General features: G+C 48.4%; 1 protein-coding gene across 5 annotated transcripts in view; it reads left to right on the forward strand.

The window, feature by feature from the left end:
- Window positions 1–15234, forward strand: part of Src (SRC proto-oncogene, non-receptor tyrosine kinase) — a 48686-nt gene that overhangs the window by 11512 nt on the left and 21940 nt on the right. For 3 of the 5 annotated variants that reach the window (XM_040732626.1, XM_040732629.1, XM_040732630.1), the window contains exon 2: window positions 4517–4593. The exons of the other annotated variants lie outside the window; for them this stretch is intronic. The gene's annotated coding sequence lies outside the window, so the exon portion shown is untranslated. The remainder of the gene's footprint in view (window positions 1–4516; window positions 4594–15234) is intronic. 5 annotated transcript variants of the gene reach the window in all.

Consider the following 15234-nt stretch of genomic DNA (forward strand, 5'->3'; position numbering starts at 1 on the left):
CTGTCTATCCACTCATCTACACCTACCCTGCCATCTTCTATCCGTCGGCCAGTCTGTCTGTCCATCTGTCTACCTCAGTGGGGCCCATCCATGTACATATCTACCCATTGGCTTACCTGTCTATCCTTTCACTCATCTACCCACCCAGTTTTCTTCACCCTTCCATCTACCAATCCATCCTCCTATGGTGATGAACATGCATGGATGGATGGTGAGCGGATGGATGATGGATGGATGGATGGTGAACGGATGGATGATTGATAGATGGTTGGATGCATAGATGGATGATGTGTGGATCATCAGCCATGTGCTCTGGGCACTTCTATGCACCGGGCAGTATTCTGGAGGCTGGAGACACATCAGAGAGCTAGCTGGACACAATCCCTGCCTTGGCAGTTGGTTGACCCACAGGGCAGCCAGAAAAGCAGCAAACAAAGGCCATGGTATGCTGGTGGGGGCCAAGTGCTGTGGACCCTATATAAAACAGGGAGGGGAAGTGGGTGGGCATCCAGGAAGATGCTCACACTGTAAGACTGGCTGGCGTTGGGAATGGGGTGGACTTACAGCTCTTAGGAAGAGACCCTGGGGAGGGAATACCAGTGCAAAGACCCCGAGACAGCTTTGGGGCAACATCAAGAGTCTGGGGAAGAGGGTGGGAAAGGAGAGAATAGAGGAGGAAGAAGGCAGGAGGATCTGAGGGGCAGAGCCGGGTGTCCAGGGTGGACTGGAAGTGGGTGGGGCTGCAGTACATGCTGGTGAGGAGCGTGGTTGTCCGTTTGGAGTATTTGGCACTGAGTACTACAGTACTCAGGCATAGTTCACTGTTTAATGTAGTCATCTTCTTTCTGTATCGAGAGCCATAGCAGAGCCCTCAGCCCCTACCCCTTCCCTAGCTGTCCCTCATGTCATGCTAAAGTAAGTCTCAAGTGCCCCATGTCAAATGTATGTATTTCTGCATAGCCATGGATCTGCCTAAAGCCCACTGTTCCTTCCTATTAGCGACCCCCTCTTTCCCCTGGTACAGTTTGCTGGTGAGGTTGATGTGAATCATATGGGCAGCCTCTACTGCTGTGCTGAGTGGCCATGCCAAGCCGGGGGCCTGTCGCTCAGTAGGTGCCCCGCACACAGTAGTCACAGCTTTGATGGGCAGCGGATATGCAGGGCATGCTTGCTGGGCTCTGGGTCCTAATCTCAGGGCTTCACAGACAGGAACTTACTTCATTCTCATGGCTGTTATTCTGAGTATATGGGAGAGGAAACAGGCACAGAGAGGTAGACAAACTGTGCCAAGGTCACACAGTAAGGAAGAACTGGAGCTGGATTTCAAATCAAGGTGGTTCTGCTCATAATCCTCATGTTGATGGGGGCTCTGTTAGCCCAGATAAAGAGGGGTATCGCTTTTCACCTGGGCAAGGATAGGTGAGGTTGGGAACTGACGGTGATCAGCCCCTGAGGAGGGAGTATCATGTGTGACGGCCCAGCAGCTGGAGAGTCAGTGGGAGGGGTGAGGGAGAGGGAGGAAGCAGCAAGCCCCCGGGCCGGCAGTGAGGTATTCGGACCATCTTGCCGACTGCTGCCCCCACTCATGTTCCCTTGTCCCCAGTTCATGGAAGGGGAAGGAGATGGCACCTGTGGACTGAGGGGTGGGGGTGGGGCTTAGGACTGCTTGTGCAACGGGGCCTGGCCACTTGGTGTCCCTGCCCACCCATGTCCCCAAGGGAGATGCCACCTGGGTGTGGGTGGGGAGGAGGGGGCACTGTGTTCCCAGAGTCGAGAAGCAACCAGAGCTGTTGGCAGGGAACAGCGGGCACCGTGGGCAGGGGCCGGCTGGCATCCCCCCTCAGGGCCCATCCGCCTGCTGCCAGTGGGGAGGGGCCGTCCAGATGACCTTGGAGAGGCTGGGGAGAGATTGGAACTTGTTACCAGTGTCCCACCAAGGTCACTCCCTCATCCTGAGCTTGTGCTCAATGCCCAGACTCTGCCCAGACATTGGCTGAGGTCCAGAGGAAGTGTGGCCTGCCTAGGGTCACACAGTGATCTCCCTGGACTCATTAATAAGCCATCTTAGGGTGTTCCTTTGGTCTTGTGCCAGCAGCTCCTCCACTAAGTGGGGACAGCTCCAGCCACCCCTGCCTGTCCTCCCTGTCTTTCTGGGACAGTGTGAAAAGGAAGGGTTTGCAGGACCCTGTCTTTAGATGTTGAACTGTGAGGCCACAGGCTGCTGAGAACTCCATTTAGAGTGTCTGAACTCCTACAGGAGGGTCTGTCCCTACCCCACAGCTCCTGTCTTTCCCAGGAGTCTGCTTTGGAGCTGTCCATGTGCTGGGTTCCAGGAAAGACCAGCCCAGTTGCAGACTCTTAGAGCCTTTTGCAGCCCCTGGGGGCAGCCTGATGTCGTAAAAACCTGGGGGATTGTCACAGGAGTCACCAGCTGTCACAGGATGGGACCTTGGCCTCACCTGTTTCTCCTCATCTATAAAATGGGCTTAAGAACGACACATAGGGCCAGGCGGTGAGTTCAAGGCTAGCTTAGTCTGAAGAGTGAGGTCAAGCAAGGCTACACAGAGAAACCCCGTTTCAAAAAAAGAAAAAAGAATGGCACAAAGGACTGGTATGGTGACACACACCTTTAATTCCAGTACTTGGGAGGGAGGCAGAGGCAGGTGGATCTCTGAGTTCAAGGTCAGCCAGGTCTACATACGGAATTCTAGGATAGCCAGTGCTATATAGTGTGACTCTTATCTCAAGAAAAGCCATGAAAGTGCTGGAGATGCAGCTGGGTGGTAGAGTGCTTACCCAAGGTCCTAGGTTCAGTCCCTACCACTGTGTAAATTGAATTTGGGAGGTGAAGGCAGGAGGTCAGAACTTCAAGCTCATCCTCAGCTACGTGAGTTTGAGGCCAGCCTGGGCTACATGAGGCCCTGTGAGAGTCTCAGTCATCGCTGCTGTTGTGCATATTTCTTAGCCCTTCATCCTGACCACATTGTTAAGCCACTTGTGGAAGGCTACCCAGGTAAGCAAGCAGTTCCCATGGTAACACTAAAGGCAGAATCAGAGAGCAGGTGCCTGCCCACAGGAAGCTTCCCCCCAATACTGATGCTGCAGGGAGGACATCCCTCTTGTGAGATGGGTGATGCCCTCCCAGGTCCTTTGCCCCACCACAGGTGGCCACTGCTGGGACTTGTCTGAATGTCAGCTGGGGGTCCATCCTTTGACCCAACAGGCTCCCATGCTACCACCCGGCACCTCTGTCTGGGAGGCTGGAGGGGAGGCTGTGGTAGCTTGGCTCTTGGGAGCTGTAGTGTGTAGCTCTCTTTCTGTCTGGTCTCTGTTCTCCCTTGGAAAGATGAGCTGGCCCATGAGCTTAAGGCTCTCCATGAGGTCAGCTGGGACAAGTGGCCTTGGGAAGAGGGCTAGAAGATAACCGAGACCTCAGATGGTGGCCCAGGTACCTGACTTAGCTTCCTTTAGTAGTTCCTGGCAACTCTGCAGACAGACATAGCTGTCTGTCTGTACCTGTGGCCAGGGCCTGGGAGAACTGGGGAGCTGTCAACGAGCGTCAGAGGAAAGTCCCTTGCCAAAGCAGTCTGTGGGCTAGGGTGCTGCCCCCAAGAATGACACCAAAGGAGGTTTCTAGGACTTGTCCAGGATAGCCCAAACCATGATGCTCCCCTGCTTGGCTGGGTAGGTGACTGTGGGGACCACTGCACTGTCCAGCCTACCTGCCACCCCTTACTCATTCCTGCATGGCAGACATGCCTGCTTTCCCAGTGGTACTGTGGTGTTCCTGGCTTTGCTGAGAACAGCCTGTGGGAGAATGGGCAATAGCAGGCAAACACAGGCCCTGCTCGTGCCTTCACTCAGGATTGGTCCCTGAGGTACAGGGACCAACTGTGGATCCCAGACAACTGAGCTTGCTTCCTACGGCTGTCTTTTAACTGCTAGGTGACCTTAGGCAAACAGCTAAACCTCTCTGTACTCCAGTTTTCTCTTCTACAGAAGAATGGCCACATGGATCAATGCATGGGGTGTACTGTTTAGCATGGTGTCTGCCCCTGGGAGTTTGTCCTCTGGGCTAGGGGGAGAGGATGGAGGCCTGAGAGTGCTGGGTGATTTTGAACAGTCCCTCTCCTGATCTGTGGGGTGGGGGCTGGGTGAAGGTCGGCTGCTCACAGCACCCTCTGTGGGTTGTGTGTCCCATCCCTCGACTGCAGCCAGCTGGTGTGTAGTAGGTTCTCAGCCCAGTGACTTTCAAGGATGGGTGGCTGGAAGACCCCCTTTGCCAGAGTCTCCTTCCCTACATGGGGACCCTGCTCTTCTCTGCAGCTCTTCCTCTGCAGGAAGCTGCATGCTCTCTCTGCTGCTAGGGCACACCGCTGCTCTTGCATGCACACCCACTCGAAGGCTCTGGGTGACTGGGACAGTCACCTGGTGTCCATAGTAACCTTGATCACTGACACAGACTGTGGCTTACCACAGCTATGTGGAGAAGTCCCTGACAAGCGTCCTTCTGCAGGACAGAATACGGAGGCTGAGAACACTGAGTGGCCTGTGCAGCCATGACAGGCTGCACCAGGATCTGAACAGAGGCAGGTAAGCTGGGTGTATGTCCAGTTTCTGACTCTGGGAGGGGGGCATCTTATGTAGTCTATGCTGCCTGTGAACTAACTGTGTAGCCTGGGCTAATCTCTAACTGGCTAGGTAACCCAACTTACTACAAAAGCGCAAGCTCACCTCCAACCGACTGTGTAACCCTGGAGACTTACAACTTATTGGAGCCTAGGCTGGCCCTTAGCTCACTATTTAGCTCAGGCTGGTCCTGAACTCATAACTCTGCTGTTGTAATCTGGGTAGTGTTGACACTGTGTCTTCTGGAGAAGCAGTAGCATGTGTGCTACCCACCGTAGTTACCCTCTCTCCTACTGTACTGGAGATGTTACTGGCTTTGAGGCTAAATTATAGAAATATCAATTTGCCAATCTGTTGGGTGAACACTGATTTCTAGAATAGCTTACAAACATCACAATAATATAAGATAAATCCCCATGACACTAATCCATTTGAAGTGGTCCATCATATGGTCTTGACAAAGTTGATTGGCTCCATTCACTTAACATAATATTTTCAAGATCTGCTTAGTTGGGGCATCATGTATCCAGTTGTACCAAGACTTCTTGTCAAATAATATTTCATTGTGTGGATTGTCTGTCGGCCTGTCTGTCTGTTTGTCTGTCTGTCTCTCTGTGTGTCTGTGTGTGGGTGTGCATGCCTACATGAGCACACTTGGAGGCTGGAGTTTGATGTCTTCTTCAATCTCTTGTTCATCTTGGTTTTTTGAGATAGTGTCTGTCATTGAACCTGCACCTCACTGTCTCAGCTAGACTAGGTCGGGAAGTCCCCAGGCTCCATCCCTGGGGTCACAGGCACGTGCTGTCAAACCGTCTTTATATAGTGTTGTGCATCTGAGCTCAGACTCTCATACTTGCACAGCAGGCACTTGGCCCACTGAGCCGTTGCTCCACACCCCATAGAGATCTGGGTTTAACACATTACGATGTTTTTGAGGGCTAGTGAAATGGCTCCACAGGTAAAGATGCTTGTCCCCAGTGCAGACAATCTGAGTGATCCCTGGAGCCCGTATGTAGAAGGAGACAGCTAACTCTTCCAGGTTGTCCTCTGACCTCCATGTGCACAGAGTGGCAGGAGCATCCGTCCCCCAAACACACACACACACACACACACACACACACACACACACACACACAGAGTAGGGTTAGAGAGATAGCTCATCGATATGATCACTGGCTGCTCTTCCAGAGGACCTAGGTTCAATTCCAAGCACCCACATGATGGCTCACAACCATCTGTAACTGTAATTTCAGGAGACCTAACACCCTCTTCTGCCCTCCTTGAGTGCAAGGTATGTGCAGGGTGCACAGGCACACACGTAAACAAAGCACATAAAATAATAAATCTCCAAAAATGAAATGTAATAAAAATATTTTAAAATTTACACAAAACTGTATGTGTTTATGTGTAACATGTAATTGGTCTATTGATTGATTGATTCTGTGCTGAGATAGAAATGGGACCCTCTCTCATTCCCGCTCAGTAACTCCTCCCCCCAAGCTACAATGTGTATGTGTTTTATAATAGTCAAACCCAGGTGAATCTGTCTGTCCCAGACACTCTGTTTCTAAACTGTGTGAGAACATTCAGGATCACTCCTTGCAGCTTTTGAAATGTGCAGTACATTGTTACCTGTTGGCACCCAGCTGTTCAGTGACAGGCACACAGGGACTTTAGTCCTAGAGCTTTCGGCACACTGATAAATCTTTCCCCAGCCCCTTGCTTTCTCTTTTCCCCTTAGCCTCTGGTAAACACAGTTCTATCCCAGCCTCTCTGATGTCAACATTTCTTTAAAAAAGATGTATTTATCTATTTTATGAGTATAGATTTTCTGTCTGCATGTATACCCTGTGCATTAGAAGAAGGCATTGGATCCCAAAGGACTACACCTATAGACTGCTGTGAGCTGCCATGTGAGTGCTGGGAATTGAACTCAGAACCTCTGGAAGAGCAGCCTGCTCTTAACCACTGAGCCATCTCTCTAGACCCATGTTGTCAACATTAAAAAAAAGTTTATTTTTATTTTAAATATGCGTATGTGTGTGTATGTGCATGTGGGTGCAGGTTCCTGAGGTGGTCAGAAGAAGGCATCATTCCTCTAGAGCTGGAGTTACAGATGGTTGGGAACCACCATATGGATGTTGGGAACTGAACTTGGGTCCTCTACAAGAGCAGCAAATGCTGCCTTTCCAGCTCCAGATAGTAACTTAATGTGAGTGAGATGAGGTAGGACTTTTGGTGCCTGGCATATTTCACTTCCCACATGTCCTCCAGTTCCATCCATGTTGATTCAAATGACAGGGCTTCCTCCTTTCTTTATTCATTGGTTGGTAGATATTGGGCTGTTTCTTGGCTATTATGAACACTGCTGTGATGGATGTGGAAGTTACCATGTCCCTCTAATGTACTCATTCTATTTTGAAACAGGAGGACGATTTTATAGGAGTTTGAGAGAAGAACATCAGGTTAGGCAGTCTGAAGACCTCGGGTGCCAGGAGGAGGGAGATGGATAAGACTAAGGGAAAATCCTGCTCCCTGAGTTGGAGGCCAGGAACCCAGGTGGGCTCTGTAATGGACATCTGCCAGCCAGCTGCACAGCATTGGGAAACGCTTCAGATGGAGTAAGGATGCCCATTAGTGCCCAAGTGCCAGGCCAAGGGAGCTGGAAAGAGGAGAAAGACAAACTTAGACTTTCCAAGTGGGACTCAGGCAGTGGGTGGGCCAGCAGTGAGCTCTAAGCCTAGTGTTGCTCCTCTGATTGTACCCAGCAGGTGTACATTCTATTCACATGTTCGTCAGTTGGCGGGCTTTGTGTTGTTTCTGTGTGAGGCCACAGTGAATGCTGCCCTGTGTGCTGTGGGGTGTGGGCTTTGTGTGTGGTCGTATCTTGTAATTGCTGCTGATGTGTACCTGGGAGTGGACATCCTGGATGGCGTGGTAAGTCTCTATCGAACCTTTTAAAGGAAGGCCAGACTGTTTTTCCAAGTGGCCGCATGGCTTGATGCCCCACAACGACAGAGGAAGGTCCAAGAGCCCCATGTTCTTGACAGTGCTTAGTGCCAGCTGCCTTCGGATAGCAGACGTTCCGTGGGTGGGGACACGGCATCTCACAGGACTGATTTGCCTTTTCTTGTGGGTGCGGGCGATGCGCTTCTGTCCGTGTCAGCTGCAGACTGGTTCTTGGGAGAGATGCCTGTTTGTGTCCTTTGCCCATTTTTTCTTTCTAAAGATTTATTTATTTATTTTATGTATATGAGTACTCTTATCTGCATATACAACTTTATGTGAGAATGGGGCACAGATCTCATGACAGACAGTTGTAAGCCACCATGTGGTTGCTGGGAATTGAACTCAGAACCTCTGGAAGAGCAGTCAGTGTTCTTAACCTCTGAGCCATCTCTCCAGCTCCCTTTGCCCATTTTTAAATTGGATTGTGGTTGGTGTCCAGCTGTAGTGCTGGGGTTTACTCCTGGGTCCCCACTCGTGTCAGGCAGCAAGTGCTCTGCCACTTACATCCCAGCCCAGGATTTTTTTTAACTTTCACTTGAGTGTGTGTGTGTGTGTGTGTGTGTGTGTGTGTGTGTGTGTGTGTGTGTGTGTGAGTGAGTACAGGTTGCCGTCAGGCCCGAAGAGGTTGTCAGTTCCCCTAGAACTGGGGGAGGGGTACCAGTGGTTGTGAGCTGCCTGACATGGGAACTGAACCCTGGTCCTCTGTAAGGACAGCAGGTGCTGCTGAACCACTGAGCCATCTCTCCAGCCTTAGAATTTTTGGTTTTTTGAGACAGGTTTTCTCTGTGTAACATCCCTGGCTGTCCTGGAATGAGCTTTGTAGACCAGGTTGGTCTCAAACTCACAGAAATCAGCCTGCCTCTGCCTCTGGAGTGCTGGGATTAAAGTTGTGCGTCAAAGGCTGTCATCACTGCCTGGTCAGAATTTTTTTTCTTTTATACTCTCCCCCCATTTTTATTTTTTTAATTTCATTTTATATTCCAAGCACAGTTCTCCCTCTCACCTTCCTCCTCTCCCCTGCCCCCTGCCCACCCCCAGTCCACTCCTCCTCACGGGTGAGGGCTCCCATGAGGAATCAACATAGTCTGGCTCATTAGGTTGGGGCAGGGCGGGGCATTAAGTCTGAGCAAGGCATCCCACCATGGGGAGTAGGCCCAGCAAGCTAGCTCATGTACCAGGTTTGTATTGTGGTTCTGCTGTCAGGGTCCCCTCAGACAGCCCAAGCTTCACAACTGTCTCCCACATGGAGAGGGCCTAGTTGGGTCCCCTGGAGTCTCCACAGTTCTTGAGTTTCCACGAGCTTGGTTCAGCTGTCTCTGCAGATTTCTCCATCATGATCTTGACATCCATTGCTCATTTGTTCCCTCCTCCCTCCAGAATTTTTTTTAAACATTGATTTTCTTTTTTAGGTGTGTGTGTGTGTGTGTTGCCTAAATGTCATGGCACATGGGGTCAGAGTACAGGTTTGGGCAGTTGTTTTGCTCTTTCTACCATGTGGGTCCTGGGAGTTGAACTCAGATCTTTGGACTTGGCAGAAAACACCTTTACCCATCTGAGTCGTCTTGATGGTCTGGGTTTCATTATATCTTCTAGATATAAATCCCTTGTTACCCAATTTGGAATTATCTTCTTCCATGTTGTCAAGTGTGAGAACTTGATCTCGCTAATAACATTTCATCCACAGTCAGGAGGCAGAGGGTGAGTGCAGGCTGATGCCCAGCTCAGTCTCCACTTACACAGTCCAGGATCCCAGCCGATGGTGCCACCCACAGTGGGCATGTCTCCACTGCAGATAAAGCAATCAAAATTATCTCCCACAGGCTTTCCCACTGCCTGTCTCCCTAGTGAGTTTAGATTCTGTCTCGTTAATGTGCATCACTATGTAGCCCAGGCTAGCCTCCAATTCATGATTTTTCTGCCTCAGCCTCCCACGTGCTAGGATTTCAGTCTTGCTATACTTCTGGCTCCTCACTTTGCTTTGTTAAGGATGTCCTCTGGAAAGACCATTGAAATTTTAAATTAGGATAAATAGAACCTTTTTTTTTCTGTTGCTTGAGTCCTGGTTGTCCTGTATGAGAAGTCATGCCCAAGGTCATGAAAATTTTGCCTGTATTTCTTTATGAGTTTTGTTTCTTTGTTTCTTTTTCTGTTGTTTTTTTTTGTTGTTGTTGTTGTTTTGTTGTATTTTTTTTGGAGGCAGGCTCTCATCTCTCATGTAGCCTAGGCTAGCCTCAAACTTGCTTTGTAGCAGAGGCTAATGCCCCTGCCTGCCTTCCACTTCCCAAATCCTGGGATTACAGGTGTGTGCCACCATGTCCAACTTTCTTCATGCATGCTTTTCGTTTTGCCTCTTAGGTTCAGGCTTGTGATCCATTTCAAGCTGTTTTAGTGGTTAGTTGGAGGAAGCTGCCAAGCAGTCTCCTGTCATGTGTAACTGCCCAGAGGTCCTAGTAGCCTTTGTTACAAGACTGTGCTATCTCCATTGAGTTGTCTTGGTGTCCTTGTAATGTCACGTGACTCTGTGAGTGTGTATTTCTTTTATTATTATTAGTGTGTGTGTGTGTATGCACATGCATCGTGGTGCATATGTGGAGTTCAGACAACACCTTTGCGGAGTCTGTTCTGGGTTCATCAGGCTATGAAACAGTCCCCTTATCCGCTGAGCCATCTTGTCAACCCTGAAGCTGCATTTCTGACGCTGTTCTGTTGGGTTGTAAGGCTGTGGGTGTAGCAGTCCACACTGCAGTGATGACCTCAGGTCTACAGTGTTTTTTGAAACTGAGAAGTGCAGCTTCTCAAATTGCTTTCTGTTTCGGATGTTTTTGACAGTTCTGGGTGGCTTGCCTTTCCATATATATTTTTAAGTCAGGCTGTCAGTTTTTGTAGAGAAGCCAGCTGGAACTCCGGCATGGCTGTGCCACCTCAGTTGATCTGGTGGGAGTATTGCCGTCTTTTGTGTGTGTACATGTGTGCACAGGTGCATATGCATGTTTGAGTGGGGGGGCGGGGCGAGGCTATTTAGGTGTCATCCCTTGGGTGCCATCTGCTTTGTTTGTTGAGACTGACTAGTTCTCACTGACTAGGCTGCTGACGTGAGCCCCAGGGATCTGCTTCACAGAGCTGGGCTTTCACAGTGGGTACTGGGGCTCAAACTCAGGTCTTCATGCTTGTGTGGCAGGTGTCTCGCTGATAGCAGCCTCCCAGCCCACATTGCCATCTGACCAGTATTTGTTCAGGGACTTGTGAGCAGGGTGGCTTTTCCTTTAATTAGCTCTCTAAGTTCTTACAGGAAGTTCATAGCTTTTGGGAGCTTAGGTCTTACCTTTCTTTTGTTCATCTTGTTCTAGATTCTTTGATGTTATGGGATATTCTTTTCTTTCATGTTTGGTTTATTAGTTGCTAGTGTCTAGAAATGCAGTTTCCCTTATTTTGTGGAGCTGGGGGCAAAACCCAAGGTCATGTGCTTGCTTGTTGAGCACTGTACCATTAAGCCACACTCCAAGCTCAATTGAAAGAGGTTTTTAATGTTTTTTATTTTGTGTGCGCACATGTGTGCGTGTGCCATGGCATGTAAGTGGAGGCCAGAGGACAGCTTTTGGGAGCTGTTTCTCTCCTTCCACCATGTGGGTCCTGGGGAATCAATCAGGGTGTGTTGCTTGGCAGCAGACGCCTTTACTCAAGGAGCCGTCCATCTCACCAGTTCTGCTTTTACACGTCAGTTCTGCACTAACCTTCCTCAACTCACTTGCTAGTTCTGAGATTTTTGTAGAATCCTTAGAGCTTTCTCTGAATGAGATCATGTTGGCCCAGCATAGACGTAGAATTCAGGAGACAGAGGCAGGACAGTCAGTTCAGAGCTAGCACTGGAGATCAAAGCCGTCCTAGGCTACCTGAGACTCTGTCTCAAAAAAAAAAACCAAAAAACAAAAAACCAGCAAGCAAACCAACTGTGTCATCTGCAAGTAGAGGTAATTTGCTGCCTTCCGTCTTAGTCTGAGCGCTTTGTATGTTGCTTTATTCCTTAGCTGCCCTGGCTGGAGCCCTAAGAATAGTTTCAGGCAGAAATGTGGCTGGGGACATCTGGGCTTTCCTGTCTGTCTGTCTTTCTGTCTGTCTGTCACCATTAACAGCACGTGAGCTGTGGCTTTTCTAGTTACCATCTGGCAGGCGAGGTAGCTCCCCACTGGACCCTCCATCTTCTCCATCTCTCCCTCATCCTCCTCTCTCACTTCCTCCTTCTGTCCCCTCGTTCTTCGATAGAGTCTCATTGCCCAGGATAGCCTCCAAACTTGTCATCTTTCTGCCTCTGCTTTCTGAATGTTGGAGTCTCGGGTATTTTTTCTGTGTGTTTTGTGGTGAAAGGGTGTGGGGTTACGTCAGACATCTTTTCTGTGTGTTTAGATCACCACACGTTGAGATCATCATGTGGGTTAGTTCTGTTAGTCACTGGGTTTTAGAAATGGAAGCAAACGTGTACCCTGGGATAAAGGGACACTTGGCCCGGCTCATATTCTCTCCTATGCGTCCGGAGACAGTTTGCTTGTTGAGTGTGGACAGTTTTTACTCCAGATTCTGAGATGCCATTTGCTTATGTTGTGTTTGTGGAGTTCCAGTGTCAAGGAGCGCTGGTTTCATGGAGTGAATTGGAGGCGTGCCGTGATGGAGAACTGGCCTTAACTCTTCCTGAGTGTCTGGTTCAGTCTACCACTGAAGCCTCCCTGTCCTTCAGCTGAGGTCAAGAGAATTCACCAGTGAAGCCCTCTGGACCTTTTTTGTTTTGTTTTGAGACAGGGTCTCTCTGTAGCCCTGGCTGTCCTAGAATTAGCTCTGTAGACCAGGCTGGCCTCCAACTCACAGAGATTCACCTGCGCTCAAGTGCTGGTATTGAAGGTGCCACCACTACTTGGTTTGTCCTGGGCCATTTAAAGGGAAGTTTTAAAGTGACTAATTCAGGGACTGGGGAGATGAATCAGTGGTTAGTAATAGGAATTTGAACTACTCTTCCAGAGGATCTAAATTTGATTTCTAGTACCCATGTTGGGAGGCATATGACCACCTGCAACTCCAGATCCAAATGATCTGACACCCTCTTTTGGCTTCCGTGGACACCAATACATGGGTGGCATGCACATATGCAAGCAAAGACATACACAAATAAAAAAAATTACTGATTTAGGGCCAGCAGTGTGGCTCAGCAGTTAGGCACTCCTGCCAGGACTGTTGAGTTCAGCCCCTGGGACCCACATAGTAGAAGGGGAGATTGGATTTCCACAAGTTGTCTTCTGATGATGAGCACGATGCCTGAGTCTTCCCTACCCTTCCAACGGGTTTTCATTATGTAGCTCAGGCTACCCTCAAGCTCACGGTCCTCTTGCTTTAGGCTCCAGAGTGTGGGGATTACAGGTGTGCATCACCACACCCTGCTCATTTTATTTAAGGGTTTTGATAATCTGCTTCCATTCAGGCCTGGGTAGCCCGAGCCTTCTCTTTCTTTCTTGTTCAGTAGCTATTAGAGCTGTATTGTGGGTCTTTTTAAACGCACTGGCCTGCTTCTGTTGACTCTTTCCTCTATTCTCTGCCCTGTCAGTTCCGTGCTAAGCTTTATTATTCCTTTGCTTTTGTTCGCCTTGAGTTTGGTTTGTTTTGACAGTGTCAGGTCAGCGCATTGATTTGAGACTTCCCTTTTTTGGCAGGGACATTCACACTGCAAAGTTCTCTTGAAGTTCCTTGTTTACTGTGTCCAGAATCTTGCAGTGTTGTGTTTTGTGTTTTTCTTTTGTAAGTATTTTCTAATTATTTTTGTGTTTTCTTCCTTGGTAGTGTTCACCTGTGAGGTCCCCAATCTCGTTCTGTTATCGATGTATTCTGCTCCACCATTGCTGGAAACACACTTTGTGTGATTTCGTTTCTTTGAAATTTATTGAGCCTTGTTTTATGGCGTAGCATATGGTCTGACTTGGAGTCTGCTCCATGCACACTTGAGGAGCATGTAGATTCTGCTGTTGCTGGGTGGTCAGTGTGGTTCTGTGTGTGTTTTTCTGTCGAGTCTTGTGGTGTGTTTAAGGCTCTTTCAGTTTGCTTTTCCTGTGAACTGTCTGTGGTTATTTTTTTTAATCTTGTGTGAACTCTTTATATATTAAGAAAACCCTCGTCTATCACATTGAGTTGCAAGTATTTTTTTCTTGTTTAAATTTGTTTATCAAGCCAGGCAGACTTTTTCCCATTTTTTTTTTTCTTTTTGAGACAGGGTTTCTCTGTGTAGGCCTAGCTGTCCTGTAATTCCTGGAACTCACTTTGTAGACCAGGCTGGCCTCAAACTCAAAGAAATCCACCTGCATCTGCCTCCCAAGTACTGGGACTAAAGGTGTGCATTGTTATTGCTCAACCTAGACTTTTCTTTCTTTCTTTCTTTTTATTAGACAGGGTAGGCTCTTTGTAGCTCAAGATGGCCTTGAACTCACCATCTTCCTGCCTCTTGAGTGTTGGGTTCACAAGTGTGTATCTCCATGCTTAGCTACATTTTCAGTTTTTATGTGGGTTGATTTAATTTCTTTTTCTAAAGAAACTTAAGTCTTTAAAAATATTACTTATGCTGGACATAGTGGTACATGCCTTTAATCCCAGCAATCAGGAGTCAGAGGCAAGAGGATCTCTGTGAGTTTGAGGCCAGCCTGGTCTATATGGTAAGTTCCAGGACAGCCAGGGCTATGTAGAAAGACCTGTCTCAAAACAAAAACACAAAACCAAAAACAACAACAACAACAAAAACTTGACTCACTGATAAAAGACAAACTCAGGCCTGGAAAGGTGGCCCAGAAGTTAAGAGCACTGGCTGTTCTTACAGAGGACCTGGGGTTAGTTTCCAGCACCCACATGGTGACTCACAGTTGCTTGTATTCCAGTTCCCAGGGACCCAATGTCCTTTTCTGGCCTCTTTGGGCACAAGGCACAACAAAGTCCACATATGTACATGAGAACAAATACTTGTATACATAAAATAAAAATGTATTTTATAAATCCCATTAGGGTTTTTGTTCGTTTGCTTGTTTATTGTTTGTTTGAGACAGATCTCACTATGTTGTCTTGACTGTCCTAGAACACTTTGTAGACCAGGCTGGCCTTGAATTCACAGAGATCCATCTGCCTCTGTCTCCCAAGTGTACCACCACTATCAGTCCATTAGGGTTTTTGTTTGTTCGTTTGGTTTTTGGAGACAGGGTCTTACTATGTAGCCCTGGTTGGCCTGGAACTCTCTATGTGACCAGGTTAGTCTTGAATTCACGGAGACCCACCTGCTGCAGCCTTCTGAGTACTGAGGTTAAAGGTGATCGCAACCTTGCCTAGCATCTCATCAGGGATTTTCAGGGCTCATGCTCAGCTTGAAGGTTTTAGGGAATAATGACCATTTGTAATGCTAGCCTTTCCTTCATTTCACTACTAATGTGTGTGAATATGTTTCTGACTTCCAGGTAACAGCTTAGCTCACTGTCATTGTGCATAATTCACTGTGTGTGTGGCTGCTTTTCAGTGTATTTTTTTAAAGGAGTATATTGTTTTTTAGTTACGTGCATGGGTATGTGCACGTGAGTGCCAGTG

Source organism: Mesocricetus auratus, unplaced genomic scaffold, assembly GCF_017639785.1.
Source record: "Mesocricetus auratus isolate SY011 unplaced genomic scaffold, BCM_Maur_2.0 Super-Scaffold_100028, whole genome shotgun sequence".
NCBI classification, from domain to species: Eukaryota; Metazoa; Chordata; class Mammalia; order Rodentia; family Cricetidae; genus Mesocricetus; species Mesocricetus auratus.